General features: G+C 39.0%; 1 protein-coding gene across 9 annotated transcripts in view; it reads right to left on the bottom strand.

Moving 5' to 3' along the window:
* CAST (calpastatin) overlaps positions 1-12,171 on the bottom strand; it is a 110,661-nt gene that overhangs the window by 57,856 nt on the left and 40,634 nt on the right. The window lies entirely within an intron of this gene.

Genomic DNA, 12,171 nt, shown 5'->3' with positions numbered 1-12,171 from the left:
TCTTTTCAAAGTGTATGTCATGTCTTATCAATGAAGCTATAAATTGACCAAGGGGCAGGGGCCATTTCTGGGCCTCACAGAGCCCTGAGTGTATTGGAGCAGAGAACAGCTCAAAAATCACTGCTGACTCCAATCTTTGTTTCCGTTTCCTAATCATCAATTAAAAATTTCATTTAATCAAAGAATGAAGTATAATTCTAGTACCTCATTTTCTTAATGCTAGACTCAGAATATAATTAATAATCAGAGACTTTAGTTTCAGTCTGATGGCTTCTTAGTGTCCATGAGTCCACAAGCAAGTCGATTACACCTGCTAAGCCTTGTTTCCCACAATGGGAATAGCATGCGGTCCACAGGGTTATTGTGAGAGTCAAATTAGATACCAAATATTAGGGCAACATGAACAACACACAAAATAAATATTAAACATTTTCTAATTAAGAAAACCTGACAAAGCAATAACTGATTTTTAACTTTTAAAACTAGCTCTGCTAGATGCACACGAAAAAAACAAATAATTTGTTTCTGAACCCTAATAAGATACTTGTTTAATAACACGTCTCAAATAATGAAAGAAAGAAAATCATAGATTTTTTTTTTTTTTTTAATTCTTTCTTCACAGGATCTACAAGACAGACTCAAACTTGAACTCCAGAAGGGCAAGGCCATGCCTGTCTCCATTGCTGCACATTCTCAGAACCTGGCCCACAGTAGTTCCTTAACAAGTATTTGTTAAATAAATGTGTGAACTTGTGCATGCATAAACACGAAAGTATTCTCAGATGGCTCAAAAGCAACATTATGAGTTTTACTCAACAATCAGAAATTTTTTGTTCAAAGCACAAGTCAGAAAACTGGTGAGGAAAACAATTTAAACATCTAGTCAGGTACATCCTTATTGTTACCAAGCTGGGAGTTGCACAACTTAAAAAACACACGTACACAAAAAAATCCCTGAGCTGTTTCCTGTAAGACACCTGGAATAAACCATAGGGCTGATGAGGGGCTTCCTAAGGAAAGCACTGCCATTCTGCACAGACACCATTTATGGACTCAGGGAGTACAGGTTCACAGTTTTCGTTATGTAATGATAGATTATTCAGTTCAGGAAATGAATATTCAGATGTTTAGGTTTGTCTATTGTTTGCTATGCTGTCACACCATGACATGCATTCTTGCAATGCCTTCAATTAGTAAGATGGCGTAATGGTGCTTTTAGAGACCTGCAATTCAGTCACCTAACAAAGCACAGTATTTGTCGTAACAAAAACATGAATTCCTTCCATCACCATATATTCGATCCCCCTTACCCTCATCTCTCACCCCCCACCCCCTACCCCCCTTACCCTCTGGCAACCACCAAACCATTGTCTGTGTCTATGAGTTTCTGTTTCTCATTTGTTTGTCTTGTTCTTTTGTTGCTTTTGGTTTATATACCACATATCAGTGAAATCACATGGTTCTCTGCTTTTTCTGTCTGACTTATTTCGCTCAGCATTACACTCTCAAGATCCATCCATGTCACCCCAATAAATTTAATAAAATTAAAAAAAAAAAAGCAAACAAAAAACAAACAAACATGAATTCCATTGAAAGATAAACAATGGATCATCTATGAATGAAGTCAAACCATCTCTGTCAGGCAGAACATGGCTTTGTGCCCACAGATCTACCTAGGGCACAAACTATACCTCAGCATATATGTTAATAGGAAATAAAGTCGGTTATGATAGGATCTTAGGTACAATACGATGTTATAAGAGACCAGAAGTGGGAGACTATTTCTGAGACGCGGGTTTGAAGGTGGTTAGGAATCACTTCACAGGGGAGATGGAAACTATTTATTTAATATTTATTGTGGTGTAATCGACAGAGAGGTGGGGACTACAGAATCTTCTATGTGCCAGGAACTTGACAAGCGATTCCAATATATCTTTATAAAATCCTAGGAGGTAGCCATTACTATCTGCCTTTTATAAATGAGAAAGGTAGGTAATTTGCCTAAGATCTCACAGTACAGAAGTGGTGGGAGCTTGCATTTGAACAGATATGACAATAACGCCCATGCACTTTGGGCTATAACAAGTTGACTCCCCTACTTTTAGAAATTTAAACAAAATATTTGGATTTTCAAAATAAATGGAGAGTCAGATTGAGATAAGGTTTTCATTCCAGGTGAGCTAGACTTAGAGACAGGAAAGTACCAGAGATACTCAGTCCAGAGTGCAGCGCACTAGATGAAGTGGAGCACTGCAAAATGAGTCAGTCTGAACATTATCTGGGGGAAACAGAAGATGATTGATTTTATTCCAGCTGAGTATGCTGCGCATGCATGAAATACAGCGTTAAAAGGGACACACAGACTTAAGATAAAAATAGAACACTTAAGCTCTACTTGCTGTGGGAAGTGGAGAGCACATGAAGCTTTGGCCTCTGATGCAACATCTGGGCAGACTTCAAAATAAACATCCAAATGTTGCCTGGCAACCGGGACAATAGCCACAGCTGAACTATGACTTGTATCCAAGCCAGAGAGGCTGTGGAACGTTTGGCTACACCCTGTGAGTGTCTGGTTGGTTATGAGCTCTGACACTGGACCATCCCAAGTGCTTAGAAAAACATCCACAAAAGGCATGAAGTTGAACTTCCGATACTACGAGGCAACTACTGCTTTGCAAAATCCAGTCAGTACTTCAGTGTTGTTGGTTTTTTTTTTCCCCTTGTAATTATAATTATTTGTGGGCAAGGAATAGAGCAAGCCACACAGCCTGGATTAGTCATCAAAGAATAGAAAAGCAGCTATTTTTCAGAAGTTATGTTCCTGTCTCTAGGGACCCTGATTACTTTTCAGATGCATGAAATGATTCCAACTATGCATGACATGGTAGACGAGCAAAGTAGAGAAGTTAGACCTGGAAAGGACCGCCTACTTTCCTCTTCCAGTTCTCCCCTAAAAAAGTTTGTCTGGCTAGATTTACTTAAGCCTGTGAGTCCAGCAATTTCAGCATAACAGAGGCTACATAATGAACAATGAAGATGGCCCCTGACCATGTATGTGACCTTGGTCTTAACCTCTCTGGAACAGTTTCCTCATCTATAAATTGTCAGGCTTGAGAATTCCGGAGTTCTGCAACTCTGATATTATATGCTGCAATTATGTGAAGCTGATTAAGTAATGTACCCAATGATACATGTTCAAATGGGAAACACAGGAGTTTAGCCTCTGGCGTCCCCGAGACCCGGGATCTAATTCTGACAGTGTTACTTCAGGCAAGCTGCTTAACGTTTCCAAATTTGACTATTTTAATTTGTTGACTGGGTATAAAAGTGATTAAGCCCATCAGACAGTAGTGAGGATTAAATGTGGTCATGGTTATAAAGTGTGTGGCTCCGTGTCTGGCACGAGATAAGTGATTAACAGCAGTGATTTTCATTATTTTAGGAATACTAACAGCCTCAAAGGTTTTCCTCAGTCTCTGAATGGAAGAGCAGCTCTGTGGTGACCACTCTGCATTGAGAAGTTACACATAAATGTTATCTTTCTTAAAGAAAAAAGGGCAACATTATTTTCCTTTATGGCATTTTCTTTGGATTCAAAGGCATGGCTTGTTTAGGTGTAGGTTCCAGTCGATACAGAAACAGGCATCTTGGTAGCAGCACAGTTTTGTACAAACCCTAAAAGATTATGAGCTCATCTAAAGCATATATGGTTATTGCTATGATTATTGTATAAGGATAAAAACCTCTGAGCTCTGCTGAACAATCGCCTCAGAGCCTTTCAGCTTAGCTTCCGTAAGTGCATTCAAATTCATTTCTTAGGTGTAGACCTAACAGAGTGAGAGGACATGAGAACATCTACGGTCCTTGTATTATAAAACCAACTGCCAGCCTAATAATCTCTACAGGGACGAGAGACTCAAAATATCTCTAACAGAAAGTGAGTGGGAATTTATAAGGAAATACTGAGATAGAGCCAATCGTGTGACAGCTAAGATATGGACCCTGTCACATGCCCATTCTTGCAGCCAGCTTCTCAGTGAAGCATGTTCTTAATAAGAAGGCTTATATGACAGGAATTGTAACAAGGCTTCCGTGTTCAAGCTGATCTTTAAATAATCAAAATGAAAATGTGGAGTGAAGTGAAATCTCATTCTGGAAACTGATGAGACAAGTAAAGAGTTAACAGGAGCGAGCTTGTGAGCTAACAGGAATGAGCTAAACATTAACCATTTGGCTCTGAATCCCCTGGCTCGCACTGCACCTGCAGGCTGACAAGCACCTTACATCCATCATATGTAGGAACAGAACAGTTCCCAATTGCAACAGCAACCCCCTGCAAGCTGACACCCATCGTATATGGGAAAAGAACACTTTCCAACCGCAACAGCAAAGCTGACACCCATCATAGATGGAAACAGGACAATTCCCAGGAGAAGACAATTGTAACGGCAGCCCCCCTGCAAGCTGACAAACACCCTACATCCTGCTTAGAAAAATATAAAACCCCAGCACTCCTTCTCATCGGTGCAGCTGTCCCTATCGGGCTCTGCCCGGCACAGCTCCGTTTGCCAGTATGTCTCTTACCACGCTGTCTCAGCAGTTCTTTATATTAAACTGCCCTTGTGAAACTTCTTCTGCCAGTTTCAAACAAAACTCTCTCTCTCCTTGACTTTCAAAAAATCTTTTTACTCTTGTAGAGTCTTGTAAATTCTTTTACATTCTGTGAACGATCAGGGGTGAATTCTATGCCAAGACAGAAACCTTTAAGAATAACAAATTCACAAATGTATACTAACAGCAACTTTCATCTTTGCAGAGATGAAAGAGGCAGTGTTCTGCAGTACTTAGGAGAATGGCTGTGGAGCCAGATCACTTGAGTTTGAATTCCAGCTCTGCTACCAGTTGTGTGACTGTGACCAAATTCCTTAACTGCTCTGTGCCTCAGTTTCCTCATCTGTAAAATCGGAATAATAATAGTATCTTCCACTGTATTTCATCCCACTTTTCCCTAGGACAAAAATCCAGTGGAATAGAAAAACTGATTTTAAAGTAGGTTTCACTTGAAATTGATGTAAAAATATGAACAGTGCTGCTTATCCTTCAATCAAAGCAAAAGTTCCGTATTCCTACACGACAAGAAAGTTTTTAGTTATGTACTATTTAATCCTGCTATTAAAAAATTTCACCCCTTTCAAAGACAGCTAATTTATCCCTTCTCTGCTGTCTGTTAAAATGTCTAAAGAAACTCTGTCACTAAAACTATTATCTGCTAATTCCAATCAGTGTGCAATACTCTCTTTCACACAAGCAAGAAACCTTATTCATCAGAGAGAATTCCAACAGTATGAAGATACCGAGCAGAACAATAGAGAGCACAATATTGATTTCTAGGGCTTTTTTGAATTTAAATACAAATTCCTTTCTCAGTTATTTAAACTGCCTAGATATAAACTACTGAGTGGAGGGTTTTATGAGACCAGTCTACTGAAAAGAGCTTTAGAATCAAGAAGAATCTTGCCATGTGACCTAGGATACTTATTTAATCTCACTGGGCCCTAGTCTTCTCATTTATAAAATTGTCCTAATACACACTGACCTAGTTGCAAAATATGCAACTCTTAAGAGGATTAAATGAAATCCTCTGTAAGTCACTTAGCATAGTTGTTCAATAAATTAATAAATGGTTGGTTTCTTTTTCTTCTTCCTATGTATTTTCACATATCTAGATCCTGGAGAGTTTCTCCAAACTATATACATGCTGCTGGACCCTCTCCCAGAGCATTCAAAATTATTTTCAGATTTTCGAAACTAGCTAGAACGTCCTTTGTTAAGTTTTATTTGATTCCTATTGGTTGTCTTTCCATTTTGAACAGTAATCAAACCTTCAGTTCATTGGTCTGTAGGAGAATGTGGAGCAGCTATACATACACTGAGAAGATGTAGTTTACCACATCAATTGGAAATTAATTGGTGTATTTTGCCAAGATTTTAATTGCAAATATGTAGATCAGTGTTTATCATATTCAAACATTGTGAAGAGGTATAAGAAAACGATTGTTAGAGGACTGGAGAAGAAAACAATTCTAGTACAAGTATGCTGGGCTAGGAATCCTGGCCTACCACAAAAACACTGAGAATAATTCAACACCCATTAATGCAATAATTAAAAGATTCTTAAAACCAAGGGAAGCCTCAAATTCAACAGCCAAAAGAGGTTAACCTTTCCTTTTTGGTCTCTTAATATTCAGTATGGGTGTACATTGTTTCTTAATGATGTACCTAAAATTCCAAACAATTAATGATAAGTTAATTGACTGATTGACTTAAAAGTCAAGGTTAGCGTAAGATATCACATTGAAGATAGTTTAGTTCTATAACATTGCTGGGGGAAAATGATCATTAATTCTAGTCACTGAAACTATATGCAAAATATAGAGAAATTCATACTTTAAATTTAAACATGTTGTGCTAAAAATGTACATAGTGATTTCACAATCAGTGCATGTCATGTTATGGGGTAATGTGACTGGCTAAGCACTAACACCTTAGCTTGACAGTTCTTGGCCCAGGAACACTCATTCACAGACAGTGTGTGGGGAGGGACGGGGATGGACGCACAGGGACTTAGAAACTAACAAAGGGGAAAGGGCAGGGGGAAGAGGAAGTATTGTATACCAACAAGCTATAAGCCCCTCAAGTGATTCTGAAACTCCCTGACATTAAGAATCACTTGTTTAGGTAATTTAAAACAAGATGACTTTATAGTGGGTCCATGAAATGACTACTATTTGCTACCATCTATTGTTATCTATTGGTACTTTCCTCCTGGCAACAAACTCAGTCTCCTCATACTTTCATTTGATCAAAAGAAAGGAACCAGACCACATAAGATATTAGAATAAATTCACAAAATTACTTTTCAAAAGTACTTCCCAGCTAGTTTTTTTTTCCAGCCAGTGCTAACAAGACCCTAGGTGTTCCCTAAAGAGAGTCTTGGAGGACCTCAAGAATATTTGTCCTCTTCAGTCTTACGGCCCTAAAACTCAGGGATACTTGTGATTATGCTGACAGCCCACGCCCTTTCTTACACTATAAGAAATTGTATGCTGTAGACAATCCAATGCCAACACTGTTGTCATTTTATAGGCAGATATTCTGGACCATTACAGAAACTCTTAATGTTATACACATCCACTATTCAGCTCAGCTGCAAGGGTTTTTTTGTGTTTTTTTTTTTTTTTTTTAAAACAGGATGCAATTTTCAAATGCTATATTAATTACATTTTTAGAAACTAATATTTGTCTATCTCTGTAGATCAGGGGTCTAAAACTCAAATGAAAATACGTGTTGGGTGAATTGAAGGAGTGTATCAGGCCAGTAAGAAGAGGGCGTAGTGAGCTTTCCAACAAAGCAGAGCATACATTCCTCACCTAAAGGCTTTCAAACATTTTAACACATTGTGCAGACCAACAAAATAAGTCTGAATGCTGATGGACAAACGCTCTTCTGTTCCAGACATACAGAAATACTGGATAAAATTTAAAGAAAAATTAAATAAATAGAGACAAATCAAGAGATGGTGAGTATGAGAGAGACGTTAAGAATATGGGAAGATAAAATAGTCTGGCTACCAGTTTCAATTTCCTGCGGTAGGCAAAGCCCTGTGAACTTGATACATCTTTGTAAATAACATATTATGAAAAGATGCAAGTCTGAAAGTGGGTGAGGCACCATTTTAGATAAATTGTTAGCAGGAGAATATTTATATTCAAGGCCTAATGACGACTAGCCACAGTCATGGAGTTATATAAAAGCGTTTTCTTTTTTGCCCTATTGGATATAAACACAATTGCTTATTTTCATGATAAGGAATACATTTTTACAAAACATATGTATCTGAAAGAGGTTCAAATAATTCCATTCTCTGTTACTTTCTCTGGCCACCCTCTCAGTATAGCTAATACAGAAACAACGCGCAGAAAGCTGAGCCCCTGGTTTCTCTGTAGGAACAGAGTTCTCTCACCCTTCCCCTAACAACTCTATTCTGGGCATCTCCGGAGGCTCTGAGGCCTGGTCTAGGTCTTTACACTTAATTCACTTGTGCAGGGGACCTCAAATCCGTTACAGAGTCTAGAGAACATGCATGCATACTAAGCTGGCCTCAATCTCTTATGGCAACTTTGAGTGAAATGGGAGTGGTCCAGGCTCTTGCTTAGGCTCCAAAAGTGGGCCATGAACACCAGTCAGTTCACGGGGCACTCTCAGTATGATTCAGAAGTCTGAACCCCTCTGGACACCTGGAATTCTCACCAAGATTTCACTGCACTTCCAAGGCCAGAAGACTACTTACAGATAGGCTCTGTATAGTCCTACTCACTTCTTAGCACGGTGGTTACCAAACTTGAACAGTAGTAAGGACTTATCCAGAGAGCAGCTTAAGCCATAGATTCCTCAGTGATTCTGACTGGGGAGGTCTGAGGTAGGGCTTGGGAAATCTCCATTTTTAAGTAAGTATCCCAGGTGAATTTGACGCAGATGCTATCCGTCATGTAATACTGTCTTGGGGAATTCCAAGGGTGTGTACCACATCCTCAGGACCAGTACTGGGTGAGTCCCAGGGCCGTGGATTAGTCCGGAATTACCCTACTGGCTTGCATTCTCTATTTGCAGACCAAGAACCTTCTCTTTTCTAAGGAGACACCAACTGTTAAAGCTCATTCTCTGCAATTAAGGAGGGCCTTGCTTACATCACAGTTATGTCTTCATTCCTTAGGAGTCCAATGGCAAGACACACTGGGAAACGCTAGTCAACTTTACCTTGACGGTTACCAACATCTTATCCATTGCAATCAGCATGTACCATGGAGCCTCTCAATCCCACATAAGAGCCCACGTACAAGTGTAGGGGGAGACGGTAGTCTCCCAACTGGGAGTTGGGGGCAAGTATGGAAGGAAGAGATTACGACAATAATGAATGAGGAGAGCTAATGTGTGGGAAGGTGGGTGTGTATTAGACTATAAGAGTCCTACCTCTGACTAAGTGGACTCCCCCTGAATAACATCCCAGTCCCTGGGGTCTGTGTCCATCTTGGCCATTGGATTTTCCACTTTGTACCAGCCTCCTGGTTGTTTCTTTGAAGGGACTCATATCCCCAGTCTTTATTCCCAGAAAAACAGGCCCACAATCATAACCTCATCCCCCTTCTGTCAGCCTTCCACTGTGTTCTTATAATATATAGCACCTTGACAGCAATGCTATTTAGCACTTTTCACATTGTGTTTTTATATTTGTTATATGGCGTATACCTCATTTCTGTATCTTTAGCACCATGTCTGGCCCATTGTAGAATCCCCCCATTTTCTCCCCCAAGAAATGAAGAAGAGTTCCTTCTTGATCTTTTCTGATTATCCACTCTTTAACCTTTAGCCAAAGTACAAACCGATATTAAGTTTCAAAACTCTACATATAGATCCTATGAAGTAGAATAAAAATGAATGTAATTTTGCCTTTTCCACCTACCCAGGATAAATCTCTGTACTAATGCAACGGCATCTCAGGGCTCTATTCATATTAAGATAAAAGCAACCTTCTTTTGCAATTCAATAAGTATTTATTGAGCAACTACTATGGCAGATGCTATGGGGGTACAAAGATGTGGGTCCTGTCTTCAAGGGGCTCACAATCTAGTAAAAAGCTGGCATTCTAAGAACAAAAGTAGTAACCAGAGCTAAATAAGACTATGTAACCAAACGAGACTGTAGTGTGTGACAACTTTTTGTGCACTGCAGCTCAGTTTTTTGGAAAGTATGTTATGGAGAATTGTTACATATGTCCTAAGGAACAGTAGTGTGGTGGTGAAGAGATCAGGCTCTTCATTAATCTATAAAATGGGCACAATGAGAGTATCTATCTCATTGCATTATCATCACATCATGTAAAGTGATCAGCGTATGCCTAGGACATAGCAATTTTCAGTAAATGTAGCTATAATGGTTAATAACCTATTCTAATACAGATTACGCAGATTTCCTGGAACCTATTGCAGTCACTTTCTAATAATTTATTATTACTGCCTAGTGTAGACAAGAGAGAAGAGTAACAATGTCACTTTGCTAGCAGTAAGATTACGCACAGCTCCATCTGAACCTCCAATGTCCAAATATATGGACTTGCTCAGAAGCAAGCATGTCTTAAGATATAATGTAAAGTGCCCTTAAGAATTGGAAACAATGGGAATGAGTAATTATTTGTATGGCTTTCCATATAAATATTATGGCTCATTCTTAACCAGGGGAGATAGCACCCAACTAAAGGAATTAAAATATGTGTAAGAGTGCTTTTGGTCACGCTTTGGCATTCAGTGGGAGCAAGACAGTCCTGCCCAATTAACAGCTGTCAACCTCAATGCCAACAGTACCCTGTTGAGAAACATTGGGTAGCTGACATTTTTACGTTAAAAGCTATTCACAGAGAAAAAATAAAACGCAATTGTTTGTGAAGACCCACTGTACTTTCCCAGTATGCAGATTATTAATTCAATACATCAGAAAAACCATAGGATAAAATATGTTCCTCTTAATGAGATCAGACATTGGTGCTAAAACATATATTCCAGATTCATATAGCGCCCAAAATGAGGGCACTGTAAAGTATAATGAAAGAGAAGATACAAAGATATATAAAATCTTTGTATATATATCTTTGTGTATATATATATATATCTTTATATATATGTGTATATATACACACACACACACACACTCACACATACATGTGGGTTTATTTAAACAGGACTAGCAATTAGACAGTTCATGTCGGGAAAAGTAAATAGTTCCACCTAAGAAGTAGTGATGCTTTAAAGATACAACTGTTATTATAAATAATAATAGGAACACAAATACTTGGCTGATTTTAAGAAGTTAGTTCAAATTAATTTGTCATGTTTTCCTAATCTCTCTCTCCCTCTCTCTCCTCTCTCTCTCTTAGTTTCATGCTTTCAAACTGTTATTTTATGTGATACCTTTCAAATTTTCATTATGGGAGAGAATAATACTCAGCCAATTACTGTATTTCCCCGAAAATAAGACCTAACTGGAAAATAAGCCCTAGCATGATTTTTCAGGATGCTCGTAATATAAAATAAGCCCTACCGTATTTCCCTGAAAATAAGACCGGGTCTTATATTAATTTTTGCTCCAAAAGACACATTAGGGCTTATTTTATATTACGAGCATCCTGAAAAATCATGTTACGGCTTATTTTCCGGTTAGGTCTTATTTTGGGGGAAACATGATATGTAATCAATTCCTCTAGCGCATTGGGAATCTTCTCTCAAAGCATGTGAACTGAACCACAGACAACGTGAATGTGCTGCTTCATCAACACTGTCGTGCAGTCTGCAACACTCACTTGTTTATAACAGGCTCCAAGAGTCCTTGCTGCGTGCACATGGATTGTCACTCCACCCTCAGTGCTACCAGCCGCCTACCCCTTCTCCATCAGTCGGTAGATGTGGCCTTTCCTAGTTAGGCATGATTTTGCTACATGTCACTATTTGGTTTTAATCCTATACTGTCTCCTAGAACCCAGACAGCACTCCCTCCCCACCACATTCCTAGCAACAAATATCCTTTCAGATGCTGAACCACCAGTGTGAAAAGTTGAATTCAGTGCCCACAATCAACACATCAGGAAAAGGCACTCCATAGTTATTGATAAGAAAACAAACTTTCCCATTTTGATAGTAGGTGCCACTCCTTATTGACTTCCCCTGCAATGCAGAGGTTTTCTCTCTAAAAAGCATCTCACACAGCAAGAACTTTCCGGAGTTGCTGATTAAGCTTGACTGTTCCTCTGATTCATACTTGGATTCCTAGAAGACTAGTCAGAAGTCCCAAGGTCTTGTCCCTTAAAAAAGCTTCCTAAACTCTCTGCCTAATTTTCTCAAAGTATAAAATGGGAATAAAGAACTTGCCTCTTGCACTGAGGACCGCTGGGACTCTAACTGTATAGAAAAGATTGTTAAATCTCTATGTAAACACTACATTCTTGAAAGATAGACACAATAAGTAACCCTCAGAGATGTTATCGGATCACAGTCTCAGGTTGTGTTCAAGGAACTAGAACAGAAACATGTTCCAACAGTTGCCATGCCACACCCAGCATGTAT

This window comes from Rhinolophus sinicus, chromosome 3, assembly GCF_057876585.1.
Source record: "Rhinolophus sinicus isolate RSI-liver-muscle chromosome 3, RSI-T2T, whole genome shotgun sequence".
Lineage (NCBI taxonomy): Eukaryota > Metazoa > Chordata > Mammalia > Chiroptera > Rhinolophidae > Rhinolophus > Rhinolophus sinicus.
This window is presented reverse-complemented; position numbering and strand designations above follow the sequence as displayed.